Source organism: Capsicum annuum, chromosome 6 (assembly GCF_002878395.1).
Source record: "Capsicum annuum cultivar UCD-10X-F1 chromosome 6, UCD10Xv1.1, whole genome shotgun sequence".
Classification (NCBI taxonomy): Eukaryota; Viridiplantae; Streptophyta; class Magnoliopsida; order Solanales; family Solanaceae; genus Capsicum; species Capsicum annuum.
In genome coordinates, this window is record NC_061116.1 from 128727030 (window position 1) to 128747833 (window position 20804).

The 20804-nt window shown below is 34.9% G+C and overlaps 1 pseudogene; it reads left to right on the forward strand.

Moving 5' to 3' along the window:
- Positions 1 to 3426: 3426 nt before the first annotated feature.
- On the forward strand, positions 3427 to 3527 carry LOC124899894 (annotated as a pseudogene).
- Positions 3528 to 20804: the final 17277 nt, after the last annotated feature.

Sequence of the window (20804 nt, forward strand, 5' to 3'; positions counted from 1 at the left end):
TTCATCACTTTCATCGGTCTCTTTCTCGCAATTTTCTTCTCCACTTTGAGGTAACACCTCCTTTGCTCAAGTCTTCTTTATAGGGCTTATCAAGTGTCTTATACTCCTTGTGACAATGGATAGAACTTGAGTATCATTCTCTGGATTAGCAATTGTGTTACTAGGGAGTCCACTTCTAGGCCTAGGATTTAGTTGCACAGAGATTTGCCCAATTGGGTTTCTAATTGCTTGATAGAGATGGAGTGAGACACCACAATTTGAGATAGTTGAGAGAAGTCACCTTTCAACTCATAAACCATTTTGTCCATACCTTCTACTCTATTCAATATTCTTGCTAACATATCCTCGGTCTTGAATTTTTTAAGGTTGATGGCACTTGACTTATTCGTCTTAGCTCGATTATGAGGGGGAACATAATGGTCATAATCACGCTCCCTATCTCTTCAATCTCTATCTCGCTCATGGCTCATCTAATTTTAATTCCCACCATGCCTTTGATAGGCGGGGCGGAAACCCCCCGAGTAGTTAGCCAAATACCGGACTTTCTCATCCAACTTCTTTGCTTTCTTATCATCTTCATAATATTTTTATGCTACAGAATTTACCACTTTCATGGGTGTACACATAACATGCTTTGTCAATAGTTCAAGTTGGGTCATCATTTTCACCATGGTCTCCTCTTTCTCTTCATTCCACTTTCTTTGTTTATTATCAACCATATATGTAGCGAAAGGGATCTTGGGAACTTCAATATCTCGGGCATGCCAGCCTCAATTTTTCTTTGATACTTCTCTTATCAATAGAAAGGCCGCATGATGGTGCATCTTTACTATGGAGCCACCCGCCGCATTATCCACCACCATTTTATTTAATGCATTAAGGGCCCAATAGAATATCTCAAGAAGTATCTTCTCCGAGACTTCATGATTTGGGTTGTAACATCCCAAAATCTAATTCTGAGATGTCACACGATGCTCAAGACTATGAGTAGCCTTAAGCTAACCCTGTCTGCCTTCTCTAGGTATAAATCTCATAATCAAAGTAATATGGACATAAAATTCATACTGAATGCGGAAACTGTCTAAAATAACTGAGAATAATCTAAAAGAAATATCTGAAAATCAAATACTGCAAGTCTGAATCAAATCTAGCAGTTTGATAAGCCTCTACTACTAATAATAGACAGTCACTACGATAGGCCCCCAGCTAAATTGAACTGTCTGAAAAGAATACTGAATCATATAAAACTAATAAGATGTAGAATCTAAATGAATAAGTCCCCAAACTATAAGGACTCACCAACTATTGGATATAGATGAAGAGGCTCGAACTACTCATACTTTTGATACTGAGCACCTAAGCCTATATTATGAGATAATGTAGTACATAGAAATATATGTGGATCAGTACTTTGAGGATGTACTAAGTATATGGGGTTGAAATGCAAAAGTAAAACATCACCCATTATCATAATTTTTAAAACAATGCATGCTAAATGTAAATAACTCATATAAGCTGGAATATCTGAAATACTAAAATCATGAATAATAAATCAATCATACTTTATAAATCTAGTGAGTTATAATATTTAGTTCTGAAAGCTGTACTATTATTCTGTATGTAAATCATACAGTCTAAGTGTAGAAAAAGCTCACTTCTAAAATCTAAAATCTAAATGTTGAAGTCTGTAACTGTTTAACTTTTTGTAAAGCATAATTTGAGTAAACTGTAAGCCTTTACACTTAGTTTTCTACAAAACTTTTCTTATTAATAGGGAAATACTCAAGACTTTTTATTTACTTTTACTAGTAGGGAATTCTTTTAAAAACTATTCTGCAAGGGAGGTTTTTCTAACCGACATAAACCATGCGAACTACATGGAGTCCAACGTCTCGTCCTCCTAAGGAAGAAACCTCACGTTGGGGAGAGGTATCATACTCTTTCTAGAGAGTATAATCTTAGCTTAAGTGATCACTATCTCAGCCTACAATGGGTGCTTTAATCTCAATTCTATGGTAGCACGAAGTTCTGGGATATGGGACCTTGGAATTATACCAACTCGGTGATAAATACTACTCCCTTTAATTTGCTACGCTCATCTTGTTGGAAATCCACTTTAAAACTAGCATAAAGGTTTATTTTAAAACCAGTTATGCACTTATCTGAATCAATCTATAAATAAAGCTATTTTGCTTTCTGTAATTAGTAATAATCTCTAAAGTGGATTCCAAAACTTATTTGGTGATCGAAAGATCAAAGCTTTACTAAAAATCTATAAATAATCTAATAATAAAATGCTTAAGGCATAATCTTTCTTGAAATAATAATATTCAATATTGGGGTAATAACCCATGCTTCAATCTTATGTCAAAACATCATAATAATCATGCTTGATATTGAAAAGAATAATAGTTTATCTCAAAATATATAAATTACTCCAATAGGCATGAAAATATGAAAATAGACATGCACTTCAACTTCTAAAACACTAAATCTCAAAATCTTTAAAAGAGCAATACTGGGTATGAACCCTAATTCAAATCTCATGAATAATCACTCAAAATCATATGAATTTTAAATAAAATCTTGGTTTTGGGCACAAGGATGGAAAAAGATCCTTGTTCATAAACCCCGCATACCTTGATTGATGATTAGATAAAGAAACTTGAATTATTGATTCCTAATTGAGTTCTTGGAGATGGATTCTTAATTATCTTGTCATGGAAATCCTAAATCTTAAGCTTTCTTGGAGAAACAATGGAAGATTTTGATTTCTTGGAGAAGAAGCTTTAGAGCTCTAGGGTTTTACTTTTGAAGAGAATGATGAATAATGAGCGTAAAGTGCTAGGAATATGTTTAATCCTATATTTTGGATGGATTGTGGCCTTGGGTATTGACCAAAAAACCCCCCATTAAACTTTAAGTCAGAATTGAAATGCAATATTTTTCCAAATTGGCAGGCCACCATGGCACGCCACTATTGTAGTAGCTCACTGGAATTTGGACAATTAGGAACTGGGCAAACTCTGTGACACACCACCATCGCGGTGCCTCTTTGGAATGCCATTTTGGCCATTGGCGCGATGCGATAAGATCGCGTTGGGAAACTGGATTTTGACAACTGGGAAATAGGACATCTCTGCGATGCGCCAACGTCACGGAGGTTCACTAGAATGTGACGATTGATATTTTTGCCTTCTCCACGATGTGTTGAGTGCCCAGGTGGTACCTTATCAACTTAAAATGCCATAACTTCTCAACCGCGTGTCGGATTTAGGCAAATTTGGTATCAATGAAAAGCTATTCAATTTCTCACACAATGAGAGGTCTAAATATGGAAAATTCTATATGAAATAAATATTCTTTACTTTGGAAGCTAATTCTTAACATTCTAGGAACGAATTTAAGCTAGGAAAAATATGGGGTATTACATGGGCATTGGGCCAATTTTCCATTAAACCATTCCCAAGCTTCAAACAATGGCTCTCCATTTATTTGCTAAAAATTCACAATCTCATCCTGTTTTTGAAGTATTTTAGATGGTGGACAGTATCTATTAATAAACTCCGTAGTAAGCTCATCCCAAGATGTAATTGAGCCTGGTGGAAGTGAGCGAAGCCATTAAACTTTCTCGCCCGTTAGTACGAACGGGAAAAGGCAAATCCGGTTGGATTCTTGAGTAATGTGTTCTATATCGAATGTCACATACATTTCCATGAAACTCTTCAAATGGACATTTGGGTCCTCAAAGGATTGACCCCATACAATCCTTTAATTTGCAACATGTAAATCATGGTGCTAGTCACATGCAAGAATTTGTTCCCATTAGTTGGTGGGATATGGATTGCACTTGTTTGGCCTGTTTCATATAGTTGGCCCTCATCATCTAGGGGACCATAAAAGGGGGCCATGTTTCTTGCGTTATCACTCATTGTTTGTTTCGTTAATACTTTGATCTCATAAAAAATTCAAAAACAACAAATAAAGTAAATTATACCACCCTAGGTATTCCCAAGTAAGAATCACACCGCACAAGTAAAATCTATATTCCACTCCTTGGCAACGATGCCATTTTTGGTAACCCTCAACTTAATCCCATGTTTGAGGGGTAAGGTGGTCATTGTCAATAACCCAACTCATATTTGGGTCGAATCCACAATGAGCGAATTATAAATTTCAAATCCTATAGGTGTACTAATTAGTAAAAGGTTACCCAGAACGCTAACAAACACTACATGAAAATAAAGTGGGGGGAATTGTTTTGAACTTTGTTTGCAAAAATCTTTGGTTACTAACACACTAATTCAGTACTTTTGATTTAGAATCAAGATTTGAGAAAATCTTGGGATTACGTCTACCTAAAGATAAGGAGTGCATGGGTTGTTGAGAGTCTAACTTGAAACTTAGTTGTTAAGTAAAGGATAGGCTAGGTCTAAGGTCTTTGTGGTTAGTCTTTCAACAAAACCACAAGGATTTCACCCGTTGGCTCTTTCGTGCACCTAACAAGTGTGCGTTTCGTAATCACCCAAAACCTCAATCAAGCATTCCTATTTCTAGGATGATGCTCTTGACATGATTTACCCTACAATTAGACTTATTTCTAAGATTGAAAAAAGCAGTAAACCATAGGCTCAGTTGTCCACCATTACGTTTGCCCCCTATAACCCTCTTTCAAGGATATTATGGGTTACCATATGTTTATCTTTATCCCTCTTTCAAGGATGATGAAGGGTTTCTAAAGTTTGGGGTTTTCATCCATCAAACCCATTTGGAGATTTGGGTTTTTCACCCATAAATTCCTACTAATAAACCAAAGCAAACTAAACAACTAAACATCACGCAAACACTACAACAACCACACACAATTACACTTTAGTTCAACATAATTCAAAGACTAAATTACTTAGCTACTCATGAAGAAAGTAAAGATATATATACCATAAGGATTATGTAAAGTATTCATTCTTCACAAAACACTAACAATTTAGATCATCAAAATTAGTTACAACCTTGCCCAATTAGGGTTATTGCTTTAAATTCAAAAAATGTCTATGAGTTAAGCAATACCCAATGAAGAAAGGGTTTTTTCCTATATGAGGTTTGGGATTCATCTAAGAGAAATTTCAAAACTGCCCTAGGTCATATTCCCACTTATCCGTGATCATGTGAGATTGTTCGCGATCATGGCTAACACGACCGCTAGTGTGTTCTGCGATCGCACTATCCTGACCATATTTGACTGACAGGATTGCAATTGTGGTAATTGAGGCTGAACTATTTTAGGTCTTCAACAACACTTATTTTGCTTCCATTTGATCTCTCTTATCTCCAATCCATAACCTTTAACTTATCAACTATATACCTACAAAATATAGATATTAGTGCATTTAAATCATGATGATGCCTCATTTTCTTAAATGAAATATGGCATTGTGCACAAATATTTGGTGCAAATGAGTGGTAAAATCACCACTCATCATTGTCAAATATATAATCTAACTAGGTTGGGGTCAAATCCCATAGGGAATATGGTGTTAACTAAGTTATATGATTATTAACAGACTGTTGATCGAAGGTTTCGAGAAATACATGGGGTTATATTATTAATAAATATTATTAAGAATATTATTCAGCAGTTGAGCTAATGATTATTTTGAAAAATAAAATCAATTAGTTAAACTGGGGTTATGATCACTAAGGTGTTGACACAATAAGGGCTACGAGCTATTTCAAATCCCTACTTAACAATTCCAATTGCAAGATTAATTGAGCAGCAAAATTCATCTAACTATTTCTTAACTCTAAAATATGGTAACACTTTAATTCTTCCAAACTTAAAGAGTGATATGAATTATTCAATTAAATTCTAAAGGGTTTGATCCAGTTAAGGCATCAACCTAGAAACCAAAGGTTAATGCCCTTGATTTTCTTATAACTCTTCTCTTTTCCCAGTAACAACTTTTCTACTCAAACAAGTGGTGTTTATGGGCTTATCCTTTGAGTTTGCAATCATGAAGAATCATTAATCTAAAAAGAAGGTCATGCAATTGAATTTATCTATGGAATTTGATCATTCTCACAACCCAAACAATAAATCACACCAAGGCTTATATAACCCTAGTTATGGGAGTTTTAGCCAAACATAATAAAAGAAAAGAATTACCTTGTATATTTCATAAACAATTCAAAATTACTTACAAAGATACAAGAGATTGTTCCAAATCTTAGATGATGGTGAATAAAATAAAATCCCAAAGTTTAAGCTTGTTTCTCAAAGAATAAAGTTACAAAATATTTCAAGAGCCCAAAAGATACCTAATCTAACCCTAAGTTGGGTATTTATAGGCTCCTAGAAAGTGGGAATTCAAAATTTAAATAAAAGTTATGGCGTCATTAATTGATGGACAAAGTGATGGTCTATCGCAAGACTAACGGTCTGTTACTCAGTTCGTTGTTGTAACTCTGGTTTACTTGCTTTTTGTTTAAGGTTGATGGTCTATCGCAGGTTTGATGGCCCATCACTAAGTTTGTCACTTTAACCCTGGACTCTTTTGCTTCTGTTTATGGCTGACGCTCTCAATGATGGTCCATCACAAGACTGAAGGCCCATCACCTAGTCCATCACTAGGACCATAAAGTGACTTCCATTCTGTTTAAGCGTGACAGCCACAGTGATGGACCATCGAAAGAGTGATAGTCCATAAATAAGTCTATCATATTCAATCAGTTCTTTCTTTACCAAGTTATTCCATCTTTTGAGTTATTTCTTTAAGAACAAGTAAAACCCAACATCAAATACTTCAATAGCAGCTTAAAAACATTCAATTATCCCTTGTAAAAAGTGAAAAATATTCTGTCTAATGCCACAATATCAACACCCTCAACTTAAGACAATTGCTTGTCCCCAAACAACTTCATACCACATCACGTGTACAGTAAGAATAATGACTAGTGTTTAGCTATTGAACTACATAGTAAGCAACCACTTAACTAGCACCTTACTCATGAAATATCAACACACAAGGATCCATATTTGGCATACTATTCAATTTAAAATATGCATACTCATGATACAAGATCTTAAAGAATTAGTAACAACAAGCACAGTTCAGTTTTCTTTTATAGCTAAATAAATCCACTAGACATGCTTAGATAACCTGTGGACTAACAACTAGAACTCTTACTCTCACAAGAAAAGTTTCAAACAAAGCCCATACACCCATAAGCTTTCCCTTATTATCTTATGCAGCCTATGGTTGATTAGCAAAGATCAAACATGACTTTCTATAGCTTGTAGTAAGACTTGGGTGACAGGTGATGAATTTTTTTCGTGTAGTAACTTCAAGTAAAGACTTCACCCTCCTTGACTATAGTTCTACTCACCATGACTACTTCTTTTTTAGCTTCTTTTACAATTTATACCATTCATCTTACAATCTTAAAACACCTTTGTTAACAATACTACATTAGCCACCCTCAACTTATGCTGATTCTATCAGTTGAGGTACACATTATCTAAATAGATCAGGGCTGGATGAGACTCCTCTACACAATTCAAACTACTTCTTTTTGAATTACTAACTTCCTAACAGTAACCACCCTCAACTTAGGTATTTTTCCTAATTTGAGGTACACAATGTCCAAAGAAGGGCTAGGACCAAAATTAGATATCAATAATCAAATGAAAGCGACTAAGAATAGTAGGGATAAAAATTAAATTAAAGGCTCAAAAGGGTTCAAAGGAAAAATTACATCTTTTTGGTAGGGCATTTAAGGCTAAGTGGACTAAAATTTAAATAAGTCCAACTATCCTATCCTATTTAATCAACCACAATACTACACAAATATTCTAGTTGTACACACAATATAAGAACTGTATCAAATCCTCACACACACTGGAAATCAACTAATAGTTATACTAAAGACTCTTGGACTTGCACCATATGATTATGCTTTCTCAAATTCAACACTTCTAATGCCAATTATAGATCCACAATGGTTGATCATCACATAATATGTATAATAAGAGATAAAAATGACCATTTTCATAAATATCAATTCACAGCTTTCTACGAAGTAACTATTTTCCAACACACATGAAAGATATTTACACATTAAATATTAAATAAAATAAAAACATATTTATAATCACAAAATTCCACAAAAGAAAAATAAATATCCTAGACATGCCGGTTCTACTAGTAACACATGAGGGAAAAGAACACATGCAACAAAAACCCCCGTGGTGACTACTCTACATAACAAGTATCCCACCCCTACTAAATAAAAATAATTTGTCCTCAATGCATCATAAATTAAGAATAAGGGAGTAGAATACCTGAAAATCCCTTAGGCTTGTGAATCAGTCAAGTCAGGCGAGGCTTCTTTGGTCTCGGATACAACAACGGCAAACCCCTCAGCAACTGGGGTACTCAACATAACTTTCTCCCCAGTGGAAGGTATCATAATAGGTGTTATCTCCAGCAGGTATCAGAATAGGTGTTATCTCCGGCATGTTCCCACTTCCTTGGGCTAAACTAGTAGACACCCCAGTTGCTTCATCGATGACTTTCTTTTTTCTTTTTTCTTTATTTGTCTTTGATCTTTGTAGTTCTTTTCTCTTATTCCTTTGCTCTGGTGTTTCATCTATGTTCCTTTTCTTTCTCTCTGATCTTGTATCACTACTTTCATCAATATTATTACCTTTATCCTTGAGTGGATTTCCTATGAGATCTGCAAGACCTTCTTCTTCATTACTAACCACCAATGCAAGATTAAATGCACGTGATAGTGGTTACTTCTTCAAAATTCAGCATTATCAGCCTGTGCTTTCTTGAATTCGGCCACAAACTTTACAAAATATGGAATGGATAAATCTCTCAGCTTGTTGTTCACTCTCTCTTTCATATCATCCATTCAAGCATGTAAGTTTTGACATGGCTTAATAGCTTCAACCATAATTCTAGCCGTAAAAGGCTTGAATTATTTGGACTAAGCACTTAGTTGTAGCTCAAAACTTTTTTTGATCTTTTACTATTATTACTAAATTCTCCTAGGTCAACCTGTACTCTGAGTATCTCAGAGGTATAAAAGTAGTGTCTAATGTTTACCCTACTAGAGGTACATACTTCAAACTGTAGAAGTACCCGATGAGACATAAGTAGCTATAGGCAATAGCGTACCTGAAGAAACCTCTAAAGTCTCTGGAGTGGGTGCAGTCAGTGCATCATAGGTTGGCGGCTTATAGAGTCACATCTTGAACTTGAAATCATCTTTTTTCCGCCAATGTCTTTCTTTCTAAAGGCTCAGACTGCATTATCCACACCCCTAATTATAGGAACATTTGCCTTTTTACACAACTCTGTGATCAAGAATAAAAATGGTAATGCACTCTCCATCTTGTGACCAAGAACAAATATCTCATCAATAATAATGTGACCAAAGTCAATATTCAACCCCTCAGTCATACTGGATACTAGCACAGCTCTTTGATTGTCCAAGTTAGCATCCCCTCCGATAGGCATTAGCCTCAATCTAACGATGGCCCACCAAACTTTGCCCTAAAATTTAGGGATAACTTTGCAATCTAATCTTTACCCTACAGCTATGATGGATAACTGTCATCTGTAAAAACTCGAGCCAACCAAGGCCTTTGGCTAGATGGTGTAGTCATAAGATGCTATAACTCTAGTGTGATGGATGGCTCTAGATTATCTGGACCAAATAACATTCTATTGATTATATGGTTACAAATGTCAACTGTCACCCCTCTCACAGGAACCTGTGTTCTGCCTCATATCTATAATTCTGGTGCTTTTGGGACAGTCCTTCTCTAATAGTGCTAAGTAATTAGCAAATAATTCCCGCACCACATTTGGATAGTATGAACCTGTAGGATTGCTCAAGATTGATGAATCATATTCATTAGACCTCCATTCCAAATCTGGGTACCCAAGAAGATCAAGAGTAATTATTTGATACTCTTCTGCAATGGTTACTTCATAGGTCTATTCTGAGTGGGATGGAGCCCATCATAGAAGTGCTTCTTTTAACCCTCAACCTTCCATCGGATTGATTCATGTACTTCCAAGTCTTTGATTTTGATAATATCTCCTTCCTTAGGTTCTGATATGTCGACTGGGTCAGGGTTTGAAGTGTTACCCCCTTATTTATCGGGAATAGAACTTGTGTTGCTACTACTTTCAGTTTTACTCTTCTTATCAGACTGGGAGAGTACTTGCTTCTTATTTTCACTTTTATGAGTGTTAAATACTAGTGCTTCATCATCTCTCTCCTGCTCACCTCTGCCTTTTAAAGTGGTGGTGTCTCAGGATTGTTGAGATCACTTACCACCTCTTCTTACTGGTAGTTTTTGAGTCATAGTGCCTGAGAATGGAGCATAAAATCACACTACCAATTAGAAGATGTAATAATTTGTACTATCAAAGCAAAAAGAGTCACTTATTAAAGTGACGGTTGACTAATGGTCCATAAGGTTAGTGATGGCCCGTTGACTTGTCTATCGCAGCTTAACAGAAATTCAGTGATTCATTGACGGTCTAGCTGATGATCTATTTATCTATCCATCATTAATTAATAGAAACCATTTCAAAATTTCAATTGGCGATGGACATAGTGATGGTGCATTACAAATTCGATGTTCCATTAATTTACCCGTCATCCATTCTTTCTTCAATTTCATACCTCTTTGTGGCATTTTGTCAAACATCTAGTAGACAAAGGTTTTGTATTCAAAAAAAAATTTCCAACAAGCCTACTCTCAACCTAATTTTATACACTTTAGAATATGGGTTACTCATACTTCACCCCAACCAAATTACACCAGTGTTCAATTTAATTATATTCGAAAATAAATACTCTTCAGAAAGCACTTTTACTTACATTCTTAGCATGCTCAGTCTTTGAAACAAAGAGACGAAGTAGAATCATACCTTATTCTTGATGCTTTTCTTCACTCTTTTTAGACTCCACAAACTATGAGCAACTATAAATTTATGCTTTTAAAAAGTAAGGGTTTGAAGCTTGAGACTTATAAAATAAAAGAGATTGTTGGTAGTTTAATTAGGGGAGAGAATAAAGTGAAGAGTCCTTAGAGAAGATGAATTTAATTTAAAAATAATGAATGTGCAGGATTTTCAATAGTTTGGGAGTTAGAGAGACAGGAACGTTCATATAACTGATTCCCTTTATCCATTTAAAAGACTTTTGGGTCGGTTTAAATACTCCCCTGGGCTTAATTTTCCCCGACCCTTATATTTTAAACCTAGGGTTTTTCTGACGGTCCGTCAGGTGACTGATGGTCCGCCGGCTAGGCCGTCACAACTTACCAGAATCTCATGCCAGCCGGCTAGTCTTGATAATCAAACTGACGGTCCTTAGCTGATATAATAGTCCATCACACATGCCGTCAACCTTATCCAGAACACTTGACTTTTGCAAAATTTGTAACAATCCAATCGAAGGTTTGTTATTGAGTTGACGGTCCATTAAGTTTCCTATCACCCCTTATCCAGAATGACTATTTTTTGGCCACGGTTTTAACATCCTTTGTGATGGACCGTCAACTAACTGATGTTTCATCAGTATCTCCATTATATCTTGTAAGATTTTTTAATTCTATCTCTCTGAGACACAACTTCTGTACACTTAACAACCAAATTAATTATACACTTAACAACTTCTATTTGCGTTCACAGTCTTTGCCAAAATTGCCTTTATTTCTCTATTTGAAACCTCCACTCTCCCACTAGTTTATGGGTGATGTGGAGTATCCATTTTTTTTTTCACACCATACTTCAATAGAGCAGACCAAAAAACCTTGTTATAGAAGTGTGACCCTCCATCTCTTATGATTGTTCGTGGTACTCCAAATTGTGAGAAAATGTTCTTCTTCAAGAATGCAACCACCCTTTTTCCTTCATTATCATATAAGGCAACAAATTCAACCTACTTGGACACGTAGTCCATAATAACCAAGATGTACTTATGGTCATTGGATCTTACAAATGGGCCCATGAAGTCTATGCCCCACACATCAAATAATTCCACCTCCATCATCTTTGTTCTTATCATTTCATTATGCTTGGAGATTGAACCTTTCCTTTGACATTGATCATATTTCTTAACAAATTCATAAGCATCCTTATGAAGGGACGACCAGTAATAACCACTTAGCACCACCTTTTCGAGCAGTACGATCGCTTGCATAATGTCCCCCAACTGGGGAAGCAATGCTTTTTATGTCAACCTATGGTATGCATTTTCTAATAATGTTATTTACATAATATCTTAACAAGTAGAGCTCATCCTAGGAATACCTCATCGCAACCTGGAGAAACTTCTTCTTCTGATGGAATGACAGGTTATCTAGAATGATGTCACTAACAACAAAATTAGAAAAATGAGCATACCACGATATCAAGTCAAGAGAAGCAGCTAGAATATGCTTATTCGAAAAAGAATCATCAATCTCTATCTTTTCTATAGTAGACTGGTCATTTTCTAACCTAGTCAAGTGGTTCGCTACCTAATTTTTCACAACCCTTTCGGTCTTTGACTTTGAAGTCAAACTACTGCAGCAACTATACCCATCTGATCAGTCTTAATTTGGCGTTTTTCTTTGCCATCAAGTATATTAATAAGATATGGTTGGTATGGACCACTACCTTGGTCCCCAATAAATACGCCCAAAACTTTTCAAATGCATACACCACTGTTAGAAGTTCTTATTCTGTGATCATGTAGTTTTTTTGTGCCCTATTTAATTCCATGCTAGCATCATAGATAAGATGGAATAACTTTTCCTTATTATTTCCCAGAACAATCCCAAGTGCTACCCCACTCATATCACACACTATTTCAAATAACTTAGACCAATTCGAAGCAACAATAATAGGTACAAAAACCAACTTCTCTTTAATGCATTGAAATGCCTTCATACAATCATCGCCAAATAAGAAATTGCTCTCTTTTCCAATAAATTGCAAAGTGGGTTTGGAATTTTGGAAAAAATTTTGATGAATCTTCAGAACCCATCATGGCCAAGAAAACTACGAACTCTTTTAACTGATATAGAAGGAGGTAACTTTTCAATAAATTCAATTTTAGATCTATCAACCTCAATCCCTTTTGCTGAGATTTTTTTTCCTAACACTATGCCTTCCTTCACCATGAATGTCATTTCTCCCAATTTAAGACTATGTTGAATTTTTCACATCGTTGCAACGCCTTCCTAAAATTCACCAAACACAAATTGAAGGAATCACCTAATAAAGAGAAGTCGTCCACGAATACTTCCTTAGTGTCCTCAACTATATCAATAAAGATCGACATCATACACCTTTGGAACGTAGCTGGTGCGTTGCACAATCCGAACGATATTCATTTGAATACAAAGGTTTCATAGGGGCATATGAAAGTTGTTTTCTCTTGATCCTCAAGAGCAATCGATATTTGATTGTCTCTTGAGTAACCATCAAGGAAACAATACTCCCCTTATTTTCAATCGATCAAGCATTTAATCCATGAAGGACATTAGAAAATGATCTTTCAACGTCCAGGAATTCAGCTTTCTATAATCAACATAGACTTGCCAACCAGTCACCGGTCTGAGTAGAATCAACTTATTTCTTTTATTTGCTACAACTGTCATGCCTCATTTTTAAGTACGCACTGCATAGGGCTCACCCACTTATTGTCAGAGATTGGGTAAACTACCCTAGTGTCAAGCTACTTTATGATCTCCTTTTCACTACTTCTTGCATTAGTGGGTTCAACTTGTGCTAATGTTCAATCGTAGAGGTGTATTATTCTTCCAAATAGATCTTATGTGTTCAAATACTAGGTGTGATGCCTATGATGTCGGAAATAGTCCACCCTATAGCTAGCTTATAGCACCACAGTACAAAAATAAGAGCCTCAACCTGATGCTCCCCCAAATTTGCTGCAACAATAACTGGTAAAGAGTTTCCATTACCTAGAAACATATACCGCAAATAGCTTGGCAGTTTCTTCAGTTCCAACACCGGTGGTTCTTCAATCAAAGGCTTAGTAGGTAGTGTTGGATGATTTTTTAAATACAAATTCAGCTTCTTGGGGGCATAAGAGTCTGACCCCATTCTCGTCAGTGCACATACAGTCTTATCATACTCATCAATTCACTCTCTGTAGAAGTTCATCAACACTGCAGCTAAATTCTCCACCACAAATCTTTCTTCAACTGACACCTCTTGATCATCTTCATAAAGCACATTAATAACTGGAATAACACTTATCTTCTTCTGTTGTTTCATAGATTGGCATATATCAAAGCTAACCTCTTCATCATTGAGACTAAATTTCAGCTCATTGCACTCCAAATTGATTAACACTCTCCCAGTTAATAAGAATGGTCTACCCAAGATTATGGGAACTTTGAAATCCATATCATAATCTATAATCACAAAGTCCATTGGGAATATAAAACTAGGAACTTTAACCAAATCATCATAAAGAATTTCCCACTATTTTTTTCACCAACCTGTCAGCCATCAGAAGTCGCATATTAGTAGGCGTAGGATCTTCTAAACCCAACTATTTGAAAAATACCAATGACATGAGGTTAATGTTTGCTTTAGATCGCAAAGGGATTTTGCGAAGTTAAATGATTCATAGTACATGGGACAGTAAATGTACCTGGGTCAGCTTTTTTTTGCACTAGAGATTTGGTAGTAATGGCTCTACAGTGATGAAGATTATCCACTGGTTCATAGATCAATGTCCTTTATTTTGTCACAAGTACTTTCATAAACTTAGTGTATCCCGGCATCTTCTCTAATCCCTCAACTAAAGGCACATTCATTGTCAATTGCTTCAACATAGCCATGAATTTGCTAAACTTAGTATCATCCACCTTCTTTTATAATATTTGTGGAAATGGAGGAGGTAGATTTGGTAGCTTTGTTGTAGTGGACTTCACCTCCTTTCTTTTGTCCTTTCCAATGTTATCAGCTTACTTCTGTTTGGATGAATCTTTCATATTCTCTAGCTTTTTAGACTCTACTAGATGTTTATCTATGGCTTTCTCTTCTAACTTCACTACATCATCTGGAATGGATGCACTCAAGAAAGGACCAGGTAATATTTTACCACTTCTAGTAGTAATAGGCATACACGACCTAGATTTTACACTGTCTTACTTAGCAACGTCCCACTCTTTCTTTGATTGAATGCTGCTGATAATTAGTTCATATGTTGCTCTAATTACTTAATGGATGTAGAATGTGAGTCAACTAATTGACTCATGGATGAAAAATCACTATTTTTCTCCCTCACTCTAGCATTGATAGACTCCATACCTTTTAACACCTTAGCCAAAATATCCTCCGTTGACATCTTCCTAGAATTAATTGATGCATTTTCATAACTCCCAGGTGGTATATACAACTAATATTATCAATTTTTCTCTTCCATCCACCTTGGTCACGACCTCTATAACCAGCTTTGTCATAATAATTCCGACCTTGATTTCCTTAGCCATTGCCATGAAAATCCCCTGATTATTCAAGTAGTTTGCCTCCTTCTCAGAATCAGATTCAGCTTCCCTACTATGTGACCCCACATCTTTTACCTTTTTTACCTTCTCTGATAGTAAATTCTTTTTGGGCAAATCCATCTGGATCGTCATGTGAGCCATATTCTTATCACGCTTCTCTTCTCTCATACGTTGTTCTACTGATATCTCACTAGAACCAATATTGCTTGCTACCTTAGAATCCTGGTATGACAAGCTCTACTTGTCTTAGTCATTCTCTCTAGCATCTCTATAGCCTCAGTGAAAGTAAGATCCATGAAAGTTGCTCTTGCAATATTATCTATAGTTGGCTTTGTAATAGAGTTCAAAGCCTTATAAAATATTTTCATAAAATGATCATCCACTATCTTATGACTTGGGTATTGTGTCAATTTCTTTTTAAATCTTACCCATGTCTCATAAAAGGCTTCATTCGGTAGCTGCCTGAAGTTACTAATCTCGTCCCTCAACTATAACATTCTGGAAGGCAGAAAGAACCTTTCTAGGAAAGCTCCTTTCAGTTGCCTCTAGTTTGTTATAGGGTGCTAGCTCATTCAACAACAGGGTTGCCTCTCCAGAAAGAGACAACGAAAATAGCCTCAGACGGATTGCATTCTGCCTTACTCCAGGATTATCAAAGGACTTGCAGATGTTAATAAAATTTACTAGATGCATATTCAGGTCATCCCCTGGAAGTCCACCAAATAGCCCCATGGATTTATCAACTGTATCATAGTGCTTGTGATGTTAAACTTCACTCCGGGTGCTAATGGTGATGGAATAATCGCTCATGTAGCACCAACTCCATCCAAATCAACATCATCATTGTCATCTGGGTCAAACTTCACAACATGTTGGCGATTTCCTCTCCCCCTAACTAGACAATTCCAATTTGCTAGTATAGCTACATTTTCTGCATGTCTCCTATTCACTAGATCAATCAATCCATCATCTCCCCATTCATCATCCTCTGCATTAGCTATACGACCAAGGTTATCTCTATTTTTTTTATTGTCCTGTGCATTAGCTAAATCGGCTAATCTTTCAGCTTCTTATTGTTCATCCATACTCTCAATTCATTGCAGTTTTGGGTTGAAAGGTAATAATGGTCTACATGACCATCTGGTTTGTGGCATGCACAACAAGGATCCTATAATAGTCAAAAACAACAAATAAAGTAAAATTAGAAAACTTGATCGAAATTCAATTAACACTCATATACTTAACTGACAATCGTATTTTCCGACAACGACGCCAAAATTTGATATGCCCAAATTATAACTCTACTTAAAGAGTGTAAGTGGTCGTTGTCAAATATATAATTCAACTAGGTTGGGGTCGAATCCCACAGGGAATATGGTGTTAACTAAGTTGTATGATTATTAATAGACTATTGATCGAAGGTTTTCGGAAATATAGGGGGTTATGTTGTTAACAAATATTGGTGAGAATATTACTCAGTAATTGAGCTAATGATTATTTTACAAAACAAAATCAATGAGATTAGTTAAACTAGGGTTATGATCATCAAGGTGTTGACACAATAAGGATTGCGAGCTATTTCAAATCCCCACTTAATAATTCCAATTGCAAGATTAATTGAGCAGCAAAACTCATCTAATTGTTTCTCAATCATAAATGATAGTTACACTTTAATTCTTTCAAACTTAAAGAGTGATATGAATTATTCAATTAAATTCTCAAGGGGTTGATCCGGTTAAGGCATCAGCCCATAAAATAAAGGTTAATGCCCTTGATTTTCTTGTAACTCTTCTCATTTACCAACACCAACTTTTCTACTCAAACAAGTGGTTTTTATGGGCTCATCTTTCGAGTTTGCAACCAAGAAGAATCATTAATCTGAAGAGAAGGTTATGCAATTGAATTTATCTATAGAATTTGACCATCCTCACAACCCTAACAATGAATCACACCAAGGCTTTTATAACCCTAGTTATGGCAGTTTTAGCCACACATAATCAAAGAAAATAAGTTCATTGTATATTTTATAAACAATTTAGAATTACTTTCAAAGATTCAAAAGATTGTTCCAAATCTTAGATGATTGTGAATACAATGAAATCCCAAGGTTTAAGCTTGTTTCTCAGAGAATTCTCAGTTACAAAATGTTTCAAGAAACCAAAATATAACTAATCTAACTCTAAGCTGGGTATTTATAGGCTCCCAAAAAGTGGGAATTCAAAATTCAAATAAAAGTTACCGCGTCATCAATTGTCCACCAAAGTGATAGTCCGTCGCAAGCCTGACGGTCCGTCACTTTGTCCATCGTTGTAACTCTGATTTGCTTGCTTTCTATTTGAGGTTGACGGGCACACCGACAATCCATCGCAAACTTGACGGCTCATCACCAAGTTCGTCACTTGAATCCTGGATTTTGTTGCTTCTGTTTAAGGCTGACGGTCTCTGTGACTATCTATCGCAAAATTGACGGCCCATCACTAGGACTATGAATTGACTTCCATTCTATTTAAGCCCGACAGCCACAATGACAGACCGTCGACAGAGTGACAGTCCGTCAATAAGTTCGTCATATGCAATCAGTTCTTTCTTTTCCAAGTTATTCCATCTTCTGTGTCTTTCCCTGAGAACAAGTAAAATCCAGCATCAAATACTTCAATAGTTTCTTAAAAACATACAATTGTCCCTTGTAAAAGGTGCAAATGTTCCGTCAAATGCCGAAACATCACTTAGCTACCATTAAAATAAATTTATATCTTATTGTAAACCTAGAAGGAGAACTGATGATATAGAAAGAAGAATATATGGAGTAAGATCTTTACTTTAGTAAAATAAAGAATTAATTTGTGGCTAGGATAGAAATATACCTATATCGTTGTACTTGGTAAAAAAACGGAAAAATATATAAATGCATTCGGATTGGGTTAGCACATCTCCGATCAACGATGTAGTGGTGAGACCAACACGAATAAACGATTAGAGCTCGAAAGACCATAGCCATATAATCAACCCCGTAAAGCAACAAATAGAAAATCAAATAAGTTTATGAAATTGATACTCGACATGATTGTTATCGCGAATTCATAATCCTAGACCCATTCATTCATTGATAGCGTAAAATTTGCTCTTCATCTTGGTTAATTGGTTATTGGTTATTTTCTTTTTACTTTTGGTTTAGTTAATATATAAATATATCTTGAATTGAATAAATATTTAATATTAGTCTAATTTAGTAAAATAATTAATTGACAAATCCTTGTGGGTTCGATATTCGACTTGCAAGAGATACTTTATTACTTGTAGATTGCATACACTTTCATATGCATTTGGGCGCAATTTTTTTTTTTTTTTTATTGGTTTTTGAGAATTGCAAGGCAACTGAAAAAAACTGAACCATTTGCTGAAATAGTGAAAGATGCGCTGATGGGGTGTATTCGTAGATGAAGTAGCACAGGACATGCATACCCTTTCAAGTAAAAATTAGCGATACACCAAATCATATTAACTACTTAGAATAAGTTATCTTATTTGAATCTAAATTACTTTGATTAGGTGATGTAATAAGATAAAAGTATAACTGAAAAATGAAGATTATAAAAGTACATAAATATCAACCATACTTAAATAAGAAAAAGCGTATGTGGAAATAAGTGATTTATCTATAATTCAGCACTCCATCTATCTTAATTTATATATGTTTCAAAGAGTCAATTTAACCAGTTAATCTTTGAAGCTAATTGAACGAGATTAACTTAAGAACTGTAGAAAGAGTACTATAACTAAGCTGCAATTTTCTTTTATTTCAATGTGATGAAAAAATATATTTAAAATATTAGTAAATTTTACATAGTTTGAATATCGAAAAAAAATTGAAAAGTACCACACATATTTGGATAAAAATTACTTTTCCCGTCTTGTTTTACTTGTCAACTATACTTAAAATAGATGTTCATTTTTCCAGTTTAGAATCTTACAAGATAATTTATCATTTTATACCCTTAAGTACTACTATATATAATTATATCAAATTTATTTTCCTACACATAATAATTAGGAGTGATACAATAAGATTATAATTTATTTATTACTCTAAGTTAAACTCAAATAAATAAATAAACATGGATGGGGATAGTATTAAACAAGTTCGCTCAACATTTATCTTTTAGAAAAATAAATAGACATAATTTTGTCTGAGTTGATTGAGAGGAGAGGACCAGATGCTCCCCCAGCAAAAGCAAAGATCAGATGTTTGAACCTAATGATTATCAAAGAAAAGAGATTTCACAAGAATGGAATTCCTACAGAATATAATTTCTCTTAAAGATGGAAACCTAAGACCCTATGGATTCACATCCTTCACAAAGATTCGACGACCTGAATTGGATTATGGAGCTGAGCTTTAGTTACGAGGAATAGTGTGAACTTGTTCATTATGACCATTTTTTTTGGTATGAATAACTCATAATTTCTTCACATCTTTTGAAGTGTTATGCAAGTAAGCACTCTATAAAAGAAAATCTTGTGGAGCATATTAGCCTGTTTGGCCAAACTTATAAAATCAGCTTGTTTTGGTAAGTACCTTTTTTGAAATTGCTTTTCAAAAAAATAATTTTGGTGAGAACTAGTCTGTGTTTGGCCAACAAAATTAAAAAAATACTTTTGAGCAACAATTAGTATTTGACTAAACTTTTAAAAGTGCTTTTAAGTATATTTTTTTCTAAGTGTTTTTAAAAAAAGTGCTTTTACGGAGCAACTTTTTTTTTTTGGCTTATGAAAACTGATTCTGCTACCTCGAGAAGCACTTATTTTCTCTCAAAAGTTTGGCCAAACACCTCAATTTTTTAAAATAAGCACTTTTTCGAGAAAAATAAACTTGACTAAACGGACTAAGTGTTAGATCGAAATAACATGGCTTCATGGAGAAACTTGTAACAATTACAAATCATGGTAGTGATAAATCATATGACAAAAAAAATTATACTAAAACAATCGTATCATATTAATATTGGTTGGTCAAATGACAACATGTTAAAAACCAAATTTAAATAACATAAAGTTTATTGGGAGAATATAATTTCTCCCTAAGCAAGACTCTTAAATGACAATATTGTGTTACGTATGAGGTGAAAAACTATTTTATTTATAGAATTTCAAAACTTTTCATCCAATAAAGCATTAACCAAATATGAAAGAGATTTTTTTCACAAGGAAATCATTTTCACCAAAACAAATCTTTGCAAAGTAAACATAATTA